The following is a 14,449-nucleotide window of genomic DNA, read 5'->3' on the forward strand; positions in this document are numbered from 1 at the left end:
TAGCAAATGCCCTTGTGGTGCTGCTCATTATCAGTATGCCTAGACAGATTGGAAGAACTTTTCATATCATAACTCACTTAATTCTTAAAACAACCCTTTGACCTATATTGAAATCATTTATAGATGTGGCCAAAGGAGGACTTATTGGTTTCTTTTACTAATATACCCATTTTACAAGTGGGCATATTGAGACATAGAGAGGTTATATGACTGTCCCAAAGTACAGAGCTGCTAAGAAGAAACTGAGTCACAGACCCAAAATGTGGCAGGGATGCAGTACTAACTCTAAATAGACATTTCTCTAGTCTTCACTTTTAGTCATTAGAAAATGCTGATGCGGGCTTGGCACAGTAGCACAGTAGCACAGTGGTTAATGGCACCAGCCACATACACCAAGGCTGGCAGGTTCGAACCCAGCCCGAACCTGCTAAACAATGACAATTGTAACAAAAAATAGGTGGGTGTTCTCTTGCCTCAGCCTGTAGTCCCAGCTACTTGGGAGGCTGAGGCAAGACAATCACTTAAGCCCAAGAGTTAAAGGTTGTTGTGACCTCTGATGGTACAGCACCCTACAGAGGGTGACATAGTGAGACTCTGTCTCAAAAGGAAAAAGAAAAGAAAATACTGATGCTTACAAGAAATTGTTTTAAATACTCAAATTGTATTCAGGACCTTTTGCTTCTGAAAAGTATTTTATGGATGTGACAGCACATAAAACGTGGGTGCCAGTTGAGACCTTTGGGCCTAACCAGGTTGGCCTAGTGTTGAGGGTTTGGCCAATGTTGAAGTTGGGTGTCCCAGTTCCCAGGACCCGGTTGACCTAGTTTGATTACTCACCTGAGCTAGAAAGTTCAACCAAGACACCACAGTAACTGAAAACAAAAGTGAGTAGAAATGGGAGCAGGCGGCACCTGTGGCTCAAAGGAGTAGGGTGCCAGCTCCATATGCCGGAGGTGGTGGGTTCAAACCCGGCCCCGGCCAAAAACAAACAAAAAAAAAACAGGAGGAGCCCCAGCTGTGTGGACAGAAAATAAAAGTAACCTACACCAGCTTCAGGGTAACAGAGAGTTTTTATTTAAAAAGAACAAAGACAAAGTTTAGAACATTTCCAAAGAGAGTTGGAAGTGGGTCTTTTCTATTGTGAAGGAGAAAAGACAGAGAGATGGGAAGGTCTCCAGCAGTATAAATACTCTGAAATCGGCTGCAAGTCTTTCACTGGCCTCTCTGCACCTCCATGTGGTATTGCCCTTTTCTATGGATTGTCATTGATTGTCTCTTTCTATAGGCCATTGGTTACCTAGGTTACTTCCTATCCATAGTCTTCTGATTTCTCTTGCTTACTTGGCCCCAGTAGGCAGTTGAGTTAACGAGCTCTGGCTAACAGGTTCAGATCTACTCAACGTGCTTCCTAAAACAAAGCTCTCTTGACGACATAGGCACACAGATCAGAGATTTCTCCTTTTTCTCTTTTAATGGCCTGAAGGTTAAATTGTTGTGTTGTATGTGGCCCTACCCATTTAAGAAATTTCTCTACAGGGCTCAGTGGCCTGTAATCCTAGCACTCAGGAGGCCCAGGCAGGTGGATTGTTGGAGCTCAGGAGTTGGAGACCAGTCTGAGCAAAAGAGTAAGACCCCTGTCTCTCTACAAAAAAAAAAAATAGACAGGTGTGGTAGGTGCCTGTAGTCCCAGTTACTGAGGAGGCTGAAGCAAGAGGATCACTTGAGCCCAGGAGCTCGAGGTTGCTGTGAGCTATGACACCAAGGTACTCAACCAAGGGTAACAAAGCAAGACTCTCAAAATAAATAAATAAATAAATGAATGAAAGAAAGAAATTTATCTATGAGTCATTCTCCCTAAAAGTCAGAGTGGGATCTAGCATGAATAATAGAAAACAAGAATCCTCAGTAGTATTTAAATGCCTGGTGTACTTTCCATTTGAGTCACAGACTAGAAAATGAGACAATGAACATAGTTGATGCAGAGCTTAGGCAGAGCTGTTTTATTCTTTCTTTCTTTTTCAAATGATCTACCAATATATGTTAACTGAGGCTTCTCATTTTCCAGCCACCCAAGCCCTGGGTGACTTTTGCAGGTCCTGGTAAGTGGAAAAGAACAGAGACAGCATTCTAACTGACGGCGGCCGTCTTGCTCTTATTGCAGGCCAATTTATACAGGTCACCCGAAAATAAACTTCTGCCATTTCCAGTCCTGTCAAACGGTCTAGAGGACATGATTTATTAACTACACTGATTCTGATTTGGGTCATCCGGGAAAACAAGAGGCCCAAGATACTGAGAGACTCCAGGGAGCAGCAGGTCAAAGTAGTCTACACGTCTCAGATTTCTTTCTTACTCCTCCTCACGCGTGGAACTTACTTCTCCCAACACTTTTCCCATCAGAGCACAAGGAAGTGCACATGTGGCTACAGCCCTAAATACGCTCAGCCTCAGTGTACATAGATTTTTCTTATTACAGTTGTGGCGGGTGATGGGTGGACTTTGCACATGTCGGGCTGTGACTGAGACCAAAGCCCAGCGTGGCCAGACTCCCACTACATTCTTACCTCCCTGCATGGCTGTGGGCTCAAAATGCAAACATTCTTGGTTCCGTCTCCTTTCTCTCCTTGTTTTCCCTCTCTCTGGCTACATTCTCTTTGATGATGTACTCGATATTAACTTAGTTTAATTAAACTTATTCTAATTTACTTGTAAGTAAGATGGATGACTTTCCCTCATCCTAAACAGCAATACTTCTCCCACTGAAGCCAAAAAAGCGGCCTGCAGGATGGAGGGTAGTCTGAGAAGGTGAGCTGATGCAGTACAGTGAGCGTAGTCTGCCGAGTTCCCACACCCCCACACCCTTCCCCGCAATCATCTAGTTAAGGTTTCACTATGACTGTAAGGACATTTGGCTCGGAAACTTTGAGGAAGTTGTCACACATAGACAATAGGTATTGTGATATTTATAAAGGTTGCTTTGATGATATCATGTTTTCTCTGACGATTTTCTTAGATTTTTTTTTTTTTTTTGAGACACAGTCTCACATTACCCCCCTCGGTAGAGTGCTGTGGTGTCATAGCTCACAGCAACTTTCAACTCTTGAGCTCAAGTGATCCTCTTGGCTCAGCCTCTCAGGAAATCTCAGAAATGCAAATAGGAACAAAAATGAAATTCCTAAATTAAAAATATCAGCTGACAAGAGTAAAACCAAAACTGACAAATTGATGGTGATGTAAAGCAGTAGTGATTCCTCTGCTAAGGAAGACAATACATTTTTAATTCCTCCCTGATTGAGAGAGCAGTATTACTATATTTCATAATAGTAATGTATAAAATCTTAGAACCAAAAATTCTACTCCTAGGGATAACTACAGAATACACCTTTGATAAGAGCATAAGGATGCATGTCCAGAAATATTCACTGCACTTATTGACATAGAGAAAAGTTAGTGCATTAAGGTTCTCCAGAGAAATAGAACTAATAGGTCAAAAGTACATATATATGATAAAAAATTGTGAACTATCATTGTTTTGAAATGAGCTCCTGTACAAGGCTCCACTTTGGTTTAAGAAGCAAAATAGGCTGGGTATCATGGCTCATGCCTATAATCCTAGCGCTCTAAGAGGCCGAGACCGGTGAATTGCCTAAGCTCACAGGTTTGAGACAAGCCTGAGCAAGAGCTAGACCCTGTCTCTAAAATTAGCTGGGCATTGTGGCGGGCGCCTGTAGTCCCAGATATTTAGGAGGCTGAGGAAAGAGAATCGCTTGAGCCCAAGTGTTTGAGGTTGCTGTGAGCCATGACACCAAGATGCTCTACTGAGGGTGGCAAAGTGAAACTCTGTCTCCAAAACAGAAAAAAATATATAAAAAAAGCAAAATAGACCAGTCATTCCTAAAAACAGGAAATTTCAATCTACCTGAGTCAACCTAACAAGGAAATCCCGTCTGCTTTAACAGTTACAAAAAAATACCCTGAAGTAAACTGATGTTAAGCAATCAGTTATTTTTCTACTGTTCCATTTCCTTGTTCCCACTTGGTAGGCCATTGCTCTGCCATTTCTCAATGGAAACTCTCATGTCATTTTGTAGGATTTTTGCTGCCACAATACATGAATCATGAATAAAAGCCAATTAGACCTACAACTTTTTTTTGGTGGGGGGGCTAATTTTGTCTTTTGACTATCTATCTGTCAATCATCTGTCTATCATTTAAGGAATTGGCTGGTATATTGTTAAGAGTGTTAAGCCCTCAAATCTGTGAGGTTCTCTGGAAGGCTAGAGATGTAGGAAAGAGTTGATACTGTAGTTTGATTCTGAAGATAGTCTGCTGGTAGAATTCTCTTTCTTTGAGAGAAGTTAGCCTTGTCATATTAAGGCTTTTGAATTGATTTGAGGAGACCCAAACTCAGCACAGAAGGTAACCTGCTTTATGCAAAGTCTACTGATTCAAATGTTAATTTCATTCAAAATACACCTTTGCCGAAATATCTAAAATTGTGTTTGAACAAACATCTATGTAGTGTGATCTAGCCAAGTTGACACAGAAAAGTAACCATTACGAGTCTATACATTTCCTTAAAGTATATTTACTGCTGTCTATCATAATACTACTATCTTGTATACCATCAAAACCACACTACCTCTTAATATAAAAGGGCTAACTTCCTTCACCAAAAGGAGAATTTTACCAGTAGACGTCCTTGAAACTCAAACTACAGCATTGCTATTCCCTGGGTCTGCAGCCTACCAGACTACCTCTGTCCCTTGATTTTATTACTTCAATACTATGATGTACAGGGAACAAATCTGTATTTAAATATTGCAGTATAAAGTCAATACATCTTTTGTTGTTGATTTGGGGATAGGACAGGGAAGAAAACAAAGATCCTTGGGATACACGCACCGAGAGGCAACATTCCCAACTAAATGAGGAAGACATATTCGTAACACTTAACAGTTCTCAGTTTTATAATTGGCCACTTGGATATAACTGGATTTTTTTTTATAACTACTTTCTCTTACTACCTATTGCATGTTCCCACTGCCCTCTGCAAGCACCACACCTAATTGTGGTTCTTTATCTGGCAGTGTGACTCAAACTTTCATTCCAAAGGGATTGAGTCATTAGTAGCCCTGCCGAGATCAGGTTGTTGCAGTCTCCACTGACTCTGATCACAGTGCATGGTCGTAATGGGAGATGCGCTAAGGGATTTCCTGTACTCGCCATGTTCTCTTGCTTATCTCCACTGTAGAGTGGCAATCCAATTTCCTCTTGGTAGTTAAAATCAGTCACCCAACCAACACAGTAACTTCCTGATTCAGAGGCATGAGGAGTTCAAAGTGGCTGAGTGGAATTATTAAGCATAAAGAAAGAAGAACTTGGGCAGCTCAGTGGGTAGGGCACTGGCCACATACACCAAGGGTAGTGGGTTCAAACCCAGTCCAGGCCTGCTAAACAACAATGACAGCTGCAACAACAACAACAACAACAAAGAGCCGGGCATTGTGGTGGGCTCCTGTGGTCCCAGCTACATGGGAAGTTGAGGCAAGAGAGTCGCTTGAGCCTAAGAGTTTGAGGTTGCTGTGAGGTGTGACACCACAGCACTCTACTAAGGGCAACATAGTGAGACTCTGTCAGAAAGAAAGAAAGAAAGAAAGAAAGAAAGAAGGAAGGAAGGAAGGGAGGGAGGGAGGAAGGAAGGAAGGAAGGAAGGAAGGAAGGAAGGAAGGAAGGGAAATTAAAGATTTAGAAAATTTTCAGCCTATTCAAATTACAAAAAATGAGGTTTCTGGTTCTAAAGGGAATACTAATGGTGGGGCCAAATAACCATTTTATAAACAGATGGACCTGAGTGTGAACCACAGGCCTAATAAGTGACCCCAGCAAAAAAATTGGCAGTTTGAACTAAAGGCATGGAATTACATGAATTGAAAAAAAGCTGTAGGACTATTCACAGGTTACTGGATTAGACCATGACGCTATTGTTTGCAGATGTGCACTGTTCTTTAAAGTAAGGAAAAAATGCATTTCAGAGATCACCAAGTCAGCCTTGTTAACTCTGATCTAGATGAGGAGCAGCAGGAGACAGCTATGGCCTTGGCTTGGAGAGGCCACACAGTGGCCCAGCTGAGTCTTGGGTGCACGACTCCCACGGGACAGAATCCTGAGAGCACAACTCCTGCGTAACAGAGCCTTGCAGGAGAAACTGCTGTCGCAGTGGGTTTGGAAGACAGAATATCAAGCCAAAAAAGAACTATCTTTTTTTCTCCCTTCAAATTTATTTTTTATTTTTATTTTTTTATTAAATCATAGCTGTGTACATTAATGCGATCATGGGGAACCACACACTGGTTTTATAGACTGTTTGACACATTTTCATCACACTGGTTAACATAGCCTTCCTGGCATTTTCTTTTTTTTTTTTTTTGTAGAGACAGAGTCTCACTTTATGGCCCTCCGTAGAGTGCCGTGGCCTCACACAGCTCACAGCAACCTCCAACTCCTGGGCTTAAGTGATTCTCTTGCCTCAGCCTCCCGAGTAGCTGGGACTACAGGCGCCTGCCACAACGCCCGGCTATTTTTTGGTTGCAGTTTGGCTGGGGCCAGGTTTGAACCCATCACCCTCGGTATATGAGGCCGGCGCCTTACCGACTGAGCCACAGGTGCCGCCCCTTCCTGGCATTTTCTTAGTTATTGTGTTAAGACATTTACATTCTACATTTACTAAGTTTCACATGTACCCTTGTAAGATGCACCGCAGGTGTAATCCCACCAAAAAGAACTATTTTTAAGCTTTAAGATCTAATGGTATTTGCTTTGGTAAGTTTTAAACTTGCTTGGGTACAGTCACCCACTTCTTCCATCTAACTTGTCTGTTCTGTTCCTATCACACCATTGTGTTTTGGAAGCACATAACTTATTTGGTTTCATAGTTTCATAGACCCATAGCTGGAAAGGATTTTGCCTTTGGATGAATTCTATCCGGAGTCCCACTTATGTCTAATTTAGGTGATATGTTGGGAGTTTACGATAGAATGAATTAAAAATTTTGGCACTATTGGGACAGAATAAATGCATTTTATATGCAAGAAGGACACGATTGACAGGAGGCCAGAGGTGGAGGGTTATGGGCTAAGTGTTTGGGACCTTTCTCCCCAGATGTGTATATTGATACTCTAATCCTCAACACGATGGTATTTGGAGGCAGGGCGCTCCAAAAATAGGTTTATATATATAAACCTCCAGCATATGGTACCAGCGCCCTACTCCTTGAGCCACAGGCACCGCCCTAGAATGAATGTTTTATAAGAAGTAGAAGAGGTATCAGAGCTTGCACATCCTTGCCACGCTAGGATGACAGAAGGGGACCCTCTGCAAGACAGGAAGGGAGGCTCACCAGAAACCAAATATATTGGAACCTTGATCTTTGCCCTCCCAGTCTCCAGAACTGTGAGAATTAAATGTCTGCCTGTAAGCCAGTCTATGGTATATTGTTAGAGCAGCTCAACCTGCCGAAGGCAAGACTGAAGAAATATGGATGTTAGTAATTCTGGTATGGACTCAAAAGTAAGTGAGCAACATGGTAGAGAAAATATATATCCTCTTACAGCAGCGGTTCTCAACTTGTGGGTCGCGACCCACAGGAACTGTATTAGAGGGTCGCGGCATTAGAAAGGTTTAGAACTACTGTCTTACAGAATATCTACACGAATGTGAAGAGACCGATAGTAGAAATATGGAGTTAAATGCCTTGCAGGTGAGGGCTCAAATGAACAGGAAAAACATCTACTGGAAACTGGACGAGAAGTTCTCTTGGTCATATAATGGTAGACAGCTCAGCTGGATTTTCTCCTGCAGCAAATGTGAAGTTATTGTTTTACTCTATTTATATTCTTTTAATAAGTATCTTGTGGGGAGCTACTTTGAGACAATGTAAATACTGTATACTCTTATTCCTGTTAGTCCCAGCTGCTCAGGAATCTGAGGCAGGAGGATTGCTTGAGCCCAGGAGTTTGAGGTTACAGTGAGCTATGATGGTCCCATTGCACGGACAACAGAGCAAGATCCTGTTAAAAAAAAAAAGGCTTATTAAGTCCAGTCAGTAATGTTGACTGCTCCGGAGTTAATCAAGGGTGAGACAAATATGAAAGACAAGAGAAGAATAATAAAAATCTGGTATTCTGCACTAAGATAACTTTTCAATTGTCTTTGAGTTCTGGCTCCATTTAAAGAAAAATAAATTAGGGTGGGGCCTGTGGCTCAAAGGAGTAGGGCACTGGCCCCATATGCCAGAGGTGGAGGGTTCAAACCCAGCCCCATATGCCGGAGGTGGAGAGTTCAAACTCAGCCCCGGCCAAAAAAAAGAAAAGAAAAATAAATTATTTGTCTTTACACAGCAAAGACAAGGCAGAACAACAGACCCATACTTGGTCTTGGCCCTGCATAGAGAGACTAGTATGAATGAATGATATAATAATAAAAAAATTTATCCTTAATTTATTTTAAATAATGTATACATATTTTTAAAAACAATGATTTCTATCTTTTTTTTCTTTGAGACAGAGTTTCATTTTGTCACCCTTGGTAGAGTGCCATGGCATCCAGCTCACAGTGACCTCAAAGTCTTGGGCTCAAGCAATCCTCTCACCTCAGCCTCCCAAGTAGCTGGGTCTAGAGAGGCCTGCCACAATGCCCAGCTAGTTTTTCTATTTTCAGTAGAGACAGGTCTTGCTCTTGCGCAGGCTGGGATTTTTCATCTTTTACTGATATTTTTACTTAAACAAGTAATTGCAATCCCAATATCCCCAAATAAAGGGGCTTTGATTATTTTGAGAAATTGCAGGACTTGTAGCATCAATCAATTAACCTTGTAAATTTGAAAGGTAGATAATTCAACAATTTTAGGCCATCTATCATATACCTAGTTTCTGGTAATGAGGTTGGAAGACCAACATTATAAAGCATTTTTCATATATACAAAAGAACTTCTGTAGCTGAAGAGGCTGGTCTAGCTCTTAGAAAACTATTAGTCAAGCCACAGTGCTGAAAAAAAAAAAAAAATGCAGTTTCAGAGAAGTCCATCATCAAATTTTTCTGGAGCCGGAGAGAGTGAACACTACTGGAGCAAAAGACATTTGATCTGGTCCTTTAGGAATGGTTGAAAGCTCTAAGAAAAACAGAGATAAGGCAGGGATACAAGCCATCCTGTTGCATTTATAAGAAAGGAAATCAAGATTGCTCAAGAAGGTTGGGCACAGTGGCTCATGCCTGTAATCCTAGCACTCTGGGAGGCCAAGGTGGGTGAATTCCTTGAGCTCATGGGTTCAAGACCAACCTGAGCAAAAATCAAGACCTCTGTCTCTACTAAAAATAGAAAAACTGAGGCAAGAGGATCATTTGAGCCTGAGTTGGAGGTTGCTGTGACCAATGACACCACAGCGCAATACCCAGGGCAACAGCTTGAGACTTTGTCTCAAAAAAAAGATTGCTCAAGAAGAGAAAAGAGATAAAATTAAATTTTTCATTAAATCCTCATCTGAGCAACAAATGGGAAATAAATCTGAATGGATAATTATAGAAATATATTTTTCTGGGTACTGTAATTTAGTTTAGGCTTATGGAGCTATGATAAGGGAGGTTCTTGCAGTTCTTAAGAAGGAGTTCTTATTAAAAGAGTCTTAATTAAAAACATAGTGTAAACTCCCTTTTTTTTTCAAGGAATGTAAACATCCCTACTGTAAATATCACACCTTCCATTCTGATGTGGGAGACATTCAGCCACTTTAGCAGATGGCATTCCAGTTCCTTTCTGAAAACTCTCCAGTTTTACTCCCCTTCTGAAAATCCCCCACTGTTGCTTTCAGGATCCAACCTGAGCTTCTTTTTTTTTTAATATATATATTTTTTTTCTTTTTTTTTTTTGTAGAGACAGAGTCTCACTTTACCGCCCTCGGTAGAGTGCCGTGGCGTCACACGGCTCACAGCAACCTCAAACTCGTGGGCTCAAATGATTCTCTTGCCTCAGCCTCTGAGCAGCTGGGACTACAGGCGCCCGCCACAACGCCCGGCTATTTTTTTGTTGCAGTTTGGCCGGGGCTGGGTTTGAACCCGCCACCCTCGGCATATGGGGCCGGGGCCCTGCTCACTGAGCCACAGGCACCGCCCCAACCTGAGCTTCTTAATGTGGCTAACAAGGCAACGGCTGATCTACCCTCTTCACTTGCCCCATCCCCTTCCCTGTTCCTCCCTCACAGAGTACACACGAACACAAAACCGAGGTCCAGCAACCTCCACCGCTCCTGATGTGACTGTCGCCTATGTTCTTCCTTCTGCCTGAAACAATCTTCTCCTCACTTCTTTTTGCCCAGAAAACTTCCTGTCTTTGTTTAAACATCATTTCCCCTAATTTCCTGACCCTTAGGAACTGAATTAAGTGTCCCTACTCCTTATTTTTTATAGTACAGTGTGCCCTATCAGAAAACTTCCCACAGGTGTAATTGGCCTGAAGTACCTTACAGAAAAAAACTTCTGTTATTCATTTCAACCAATATGCCTAGCACAGCCACTGGCCCAGTGCACCACCTTCGAATGTATTTATTAAATAACTGATGTTTAAGCCTCTTTAAATCAATGTCATATTTTTATGTCAGCCGTCCCTCAATTCTAATACAACAAAAGCTATAAATACAAGCATGGGGATGACTCAAGTGAATCTATTTCATACGAAAATGAAATAGACTACAAAAAAAAATTATTTTTGCAAGAATATCCTTTTCTGTTTGTGAATAGCAATATTGGAGAGTTTTAGCAGTAAGATTTTTTTTTTTTTGTGGTTTTTGGCCAGGGCTGGGCTTGAACCCGCCACCTCTGGCATATGGGACAGGTGCCCTACCCCGTTGAGCCACAGGCACCGCCCTAGCAGTAAGATTTAATAGAACCACACTGAGTAGTTGCTAAGCTTTATGTGTCTCCCCAATTGGGAGAAATGTGGGGCATTTAGAAGGTGACAGAGTCATGAGGGCACCCTTCTCATGAATGAGATTAATGGCCTGTGTAATGGCCCAGGGAAACCAGCCAGACCTCTTTTGATCTTCCTCTCCTTCTACCATGGGAGGGCACTAGATTTACCTCTTTTGCTCTTCGGCCTTGCACTATGTGAGGGTGCAGGGACAACGTGCCATCTTGGAAGCGGACAACACAGACGTTGCCAGACACCAATCTGCTGGTGCCTTGGCCTTGGACTTCTCAGCCTCTTAAACTAAAGTAGATTTACGTTCTTTACAAATTACCCCATTTAAGATTTTTTTTCATGGACGCACGAATGGATACATAGCGGATTAAGATCTAATTTACTCTGTAAAGTTAATGGCTTCAGTCTATTGGCAATGCTTGATTGAAGTTGAAATGTTTCCCAGCAACCAATTCTCAAAAAAACTTCTATTGCAAGAAGGAATAGGCCAGTGTTTGTTCCCTATCATGGCCAGACAGAAAAATCCTTACTATGTGAATCGAAAAACCAGAATCCATAGGCAGAAACAAATTGCCGTTACTAGGCAAGCATCTTTAGCAAATCTTGCATAAATTTATAAGTTATCACTGGCACAAACAGAACATTTTCTACTACATAAACAGTATAAGTAGATTAAAGTTTAACTTGAATGTTTGCTATAGAGAACATCCATCAATTTTCCAAATCTGGTCAATGCTCAAATGGGGTAAATTTATAAGCTATCTTTTGGGCAAAATATAACATTTTCTACCATATAAATATTAAAAGCAGATTAAAGTTTAACTTGAATGCTTTGTGTGGGGAGGGGTAAGTTCAGAGTTCTGTGATTAACTCTATTGCTTCTCATCCTACGGACCTCTCAACTTTTACTTTCAGAGTCTTGAGTTCAAACCCTGTATTATCCATTTATATTTCATCTGGTTGCATGAACCAGGTATTTGCTCCTCTCTTTCAACAGCTGGCCCCTTTTTGAAGCTATGAGACTTCAATGCCTCTGCAGATAAGATAATACTCCCCCCTCCAGTGAGAGAACCATCTCTTCATTTCCCAGCTTGTGTGGAGACATCTTATCTCTTCTGAGGGGAGAATTATTATTCATCGTAGGGCTCAGAATACATTATGTATGCCATTCGAACTCACAATACAGAAGTCCAATTTAGCCCAAATCTTCCACTCTGGCTTGACACCCTTCCCTGTGTTTTGGGAACCACTGATCTTTACCAACACGCAGCCCTTGTCGTCCTCTAGTTCTACTGCAGGAACCTGTTCACGTTCATGGATCTGTATGAGATCAGTGAGTTGTCACACTGACCTTCTGAGGTAGAGCTATACTATTGACAACTGAGAGAAATTAAGGCAAGGGAGGAACACAGAGCTTGAAAGTGACAGGGTCAGGTGCAGGAATGTTGTCCTAGGAAAGTCAGCAGCCAGTGCATGGCAGGCAGGGACAGGGGCCGGAGTGGGGAAGGATATGGTGGGACCTTCTGTGCACTTTCTGGTACTTCACAGCACCAGGAGCACTTAACTGTGCCTGCAGGCATTTTTATATTTATTTATTTATTTAGAGAGTCTCAAGCTGTCACTCTGGGTAGAGTGCCATGGTGTCATCATAGCTCACAGCAACATCCAACTCCTGGGCTCAAGCGATCCTCTTGCCTCAGTTTTTCTTTTTGTTCTATTTTTAGTAGAGATGGGGGTCTTGCTTTTGCTCAGGCTCTCACACTGGTGAGCTCAAGCAATCCACTGCCTCGGCCTCCCTGAGTGCTCGGATTACAGGTGTGAGCCACTGCATTACAGTAGCTCTTTGAAAGACCAAACTTAGTTAAAACTTTAATAATTAACCTAACTAGATGCCAGGAGCCCTAATGTGGATTTTCTGGCTATTTACCTGTTTGTGCTTGGGGCTCTTCCCCCACTTCTCCCAGCTTCGTTTCCACTTTCACTTACGTGCTCCTCTCTTGCCCACTCTCTCTCCAACTTTCACCCCAGAGGAGCTCAGGTCCGGCAGTGGCATCCCATACCTTTTCCTCTCCCTCTCTCTCCGTTCTCCTCTTTCCCCAATGATCACATGCCCAGAACTTCCTGTTCAAGTCTGGAAACACAGCTCCATCCTTCAGCCAGCCCAGCTCCTCCTTTCTACCCTAACTCCTTGGTCAGCAGCATCCACTGAGCTTCCATCCACGGCCACAACCCAGCCAGTAGAAGTGAATAGGCAACATCAATCCCGAGATTATAAATTAAAACTTTTTGTAACTCCTGGTATTTTTAAACATTGATTTCTATTTTTTCACATTTGATGATTATTCTTTACATAAAATATTTCATGAGAAAACATCTGTCTCGTATTTAACTTGAATGGGTTCCACAAATCTTTCATGCACAGTTGAGGAAGAAAGGAACTGTTTAGGTCACTTGCTTAACCGGAGATCCAGAATCCTAGATAGAACAGAGAGAAGAAATGAAAGTAACATGCGGTCAAGCGCAGGGGCTCAGACCTGTAATCCTAACACTCTAGGAGGCCGAGGCAGGCGGATGGCTTGAGCTTATGAGTTCCAGGCCAGCCTGAGCAAGAGTGAGACCCCGTCTCTCAAAAAAAAAAAAAAGCAAGCACTGTGGTGGGCACCTGTAGTCCCAGCTACTTGGGAGGCTGAGGCAAGAGAATCCCTTAAGCAGGAGACGGTGCTCTGAGCTATGCTGTGACAGCACTCTACCCAGGGTGATTGAGTGAGACGCTGTCTCAAATAAAAAAAAAAAAAAAGAAAGTAACATGTAGTTACACAGAGACACTGTCAGTACCTCTGAGCCTCTATTAGGTGGCATCACAGTGGGACGTGATGACCAGCCTGGAAGACCTTCCACTCACGAGGAATGCCACCTCAGTCCAGCTATGCAGACTTGGCACGCTGTCTGTACTAAGCTTAAGATAGAGGGTGAGCCTCTGCACCAGTGGAATCCAGCATCTGGGGAATTATTTTGGCCTTTGAGAGGTGAAATAGACTTTGTTTTTACTGCAGCTCCCCTGCCATACCAATGTTCTCATTCACCATTCAGAGCTACTAGCGTTGGTGAAATTCTACCGGTGTTGATCCTTGCAGTGAGAGGAGTGGCCTTTAGAGGTGTTCTGCTGAACATGAAAGGGGGTCCCTCTGCCGTGACCTTATTTCCTTTGCACGAGGCAAATTGTACATTGTTCGTCTCCTCTCTCAATTCAATCTTCCTTACAAAACAGACCACAACATTCCTTTAATTCTTTGACACGTACAAATTCTAGTTTCCAACTCTGCTACAGAATTTTTTACAGGGTATTATAGGCTTTTGTTCCTTTAAAGAGATTTGAAAGGAAAGAGAAGTTAAATGTGCCCTTATTTAACTGAAAGAGTGTTCAGAATACACCTGAATTGACTAACTTCCTTTTGTTTAAAAAAAAAAAAAAAAAAA

The sequence above is a fragment of the Nycticebus coucang genome, chromosome 8 (assembly GCF_027406575.1).
Source record: "Nycticebus coucang isolate mNycCou1 chromosome 8, mNycCou1.pri, whole genome shotgun sequence".
NCBI lineage: Eukaryota > Metazoa > Chordata > Mammalia > Primates > Lorisidae > Nycticebus > Nycticebus coucang.